Source organism: Alexandromys fortis, unplaced genomic scaffold, assembly GCF_014885135.2.
Source record: "Alexandromys fortis isolate MF-2015 unplaced genomic scaffold, M_Fortis_MF-2015_v1.1 scaffold_118, whole genome shotgun sequence".
Classification (NCBI taxonomy): domain Eukaryota; kingdom Metazoa; phylum Chordata; class Mammalia; order Rodentia; family Cricetidae; genus Alexandromys; species Alexandromys fortis.
In genome coordinates, this window is record NW_026068010.1 from 2,838,487 (window position 1) to 2,840,986 (window position 2,500).

At 42.0% G+C, this 2,500-nt stretch overlaps 1 long non-coding RNA gene across 1 annotated transcript in view; it reads left to right on the forward strand.

The window, feature by feature from the left end:
* Window positions 1-1,815: 1,815 nt before the first annotated feature.
* Window positions 1,816-2,500, forward strand: part of LOC126513513 (uncharacterized) — an 11,491-nt gene continuing 10,806 nt past the window's right edge. The window contains exon 1 of the long non-coding RNA XR_007595361.1: window positions 1,816-2,500. This exon is cut by the window's right edge and continues 58 nt beyond it. This is a non-coding gene — a long non-coding RNA (uncharacterized lncRNA).

Here is a 2,500-nt window from a genome sequence, read left to right on the forward strand (position 1 = left end):
GTTTTAACCCAGGCTTTTTCAGACCCAGGCCAGCTGGCCTTGGTGAGTTCCCGATAGAACCTCCCCATTGTCTCAGTGTGTGGGTGCACCCCTCGCGGTCCTGAGTTCCTTGCTCGTGCTCGCTCTCCTTCTGCTCCTGATTTGGACTTTGAGATTTCAGTCCGGTGCTCCAATGTGGGTCTCTGTCTCTGTCTCCTTTCATCGCCTGATGAAGGTTAATATTCAGGAGGATGCCTATATGTTTTTCTTTGGGTTCTCCTTCTTATTTAGCTTCTCTAAGAACCCGAATTATATGCTCAATGTCCTTTATTTATGGCTAGAAACCAATTATGAGTGAGTACATCCCATGTTCCTCTTTTTGGGTCTGGCTTACCTCACTCAGGATAGTGTTTTCTATTTCCATCCATTTGCCTGGCTAATTCTTACATATTAATTTAACCCATTTCTATTAATCTGTGTATTGCCACATGGCAGTGACTTACCAGGAAAGATGGCATCCATCTCAGGTGGAGGATCTATGGCTTCTCCCTGACTCTGTTTCTTCCTTCCAGTATTCAGTTCTGTTTTCCATACCTACCTAAGTTCTGCCCTATCAAAAGGCCAAGGCAGTTTCTTTATTCATTAACCAATGAAAGCAACACATAAACAGAAGGACCTCCTATACCATTTCTCCTTTTCTGTTTAAACAAAAATGAAGGCTTTAACATAGTAAAATTACATATAACAAAACAGTTATCAAGCAAGAATTACAGTTACAATATTTATATCTATTTTATCTCTTATTATAACTAAGGAAAACTATATTATTACTATCTATTCTTCAACTCCATCAAAGACTCCCAAAGGTTATAATATTACCTATATAAACAGGAAGTACATTGTAAGCAACTTCCAAAACTCTAGAATTGACAGAGACATCTCGCAGCCTAGAGAGTCACCCAAAGTTCTTCTGTACCGTTGGGGCATCCATCTTCAGCCTACAGGCCCATAGTATCCGGCAGACTTTTCCATGAACCATGGAATTTCCTGTACAATAAAATAATTTCTGGAGGCATCACAATCCCTGACTTCAAACTCTACTACAGAGCTACTATAGTACTGAAAGCAGCATGGTATTGGCATAAAAACAGACAGGAGGACCAATGGAACCAAGTTGAAGACCCGGATATTAATCCACACGCTTTCAAATACCTGATTTTTGACAAAGAAGCAAAACATATCAAATGGAAAAAAAGAAAGCATATTTAACAAGTGGTGCTGGCACAACTGGATATCAACATGTAGAAGAATGAAAATAGATTTATATCTATCACCATGCACAAAACTCAAGTCCAAATGGATCAAAGACTCAACATAAAGCCAGCCACACTGAACCTCATAGAAGAGAAAGTGGGAAGTATACTTGAACATACTGGCACAGGAGACCACTTCCTAAATATAACCCCAGTAGCACAGACACTGAGAGAAACAATTAATAAATGGGACCTCCTGAAACTGAAAAGCTTCTGTAAAGCAAAGGACACGGTCAACAAGACAAAACAACAGCCTACAGAATGGGAAAAGATCTTCACTAACCCCACATCAGACATAGGTCTGATCTCCAAAATATACAAAGAACTCAAGAAATTGGAAGAGGTTTAGACCAATGAGGCACCTGAAGGGACACCCTCTGACCTGCTGAGCAGCTTGCAGGCTATGCAGTGTGCTCCTGGTTTCCAGCTTCTGTGAGCTGTCACCATGCAGAGGTGGGCTTTGGTGATGCAGCAGTCTGTGAGTCACTTCTGCTTCTGTAAGTAATCCTTCACCAATAAATGCTCCTGGAAGTAACCCCAATAAAATTCACTGGTTCACCAAAAAAAAGAAAAAAGAAAAGAAAAACACCTGAAAAAACATTTAATTCTCATGGTGGCGGGGGCAGGGGATGTCAAGGGCAAGGACTGCAGAAATGGCTGGAATTCTGCAAATGCTAGCTAGCTAGCTCTTGTCACCGTTGTGCCTGTGGGTGACATTCCCAACCTCGCAGAGCCTCCATTTCTCCAGCTGCACTCACCACGAGAAGTGTAGCGAGGCTAAGAGTTATCCACAGAGGATGCTCAGGACTCAGTACCTAGAGAGGAGTCAGGCTGTGTGAACCCTTGGTCCCCTAGTAGCACAGCTTCAGGTGTGGTCCAAGAAACATTAGTTTGCTTTGCAAAACAAACCCTTGGATATAAGCTCTGTTTCTCAGTATGGCAGCTTCAAAACACATGTTTTTAGGTGAGAACACATGTGGATGGGTCAGCTAGACAAAAGGCTACATTCATTCCAGAAAAAAAATGGATTTCAAGAAAAAAAATGGTGCCAGGAAATGCCATTCCAAACCTATTCAAAATACTTTTAAGATGTATTTATTTCACATGTATGGGTGTGTTGTCTGCATGTTTGTCCATGCACCATGAGCATGCCTGGTGCCTCAGGAGGCCAGAAGAGGCCACTGGATGCCCTGGAACTGGAGTTAAAG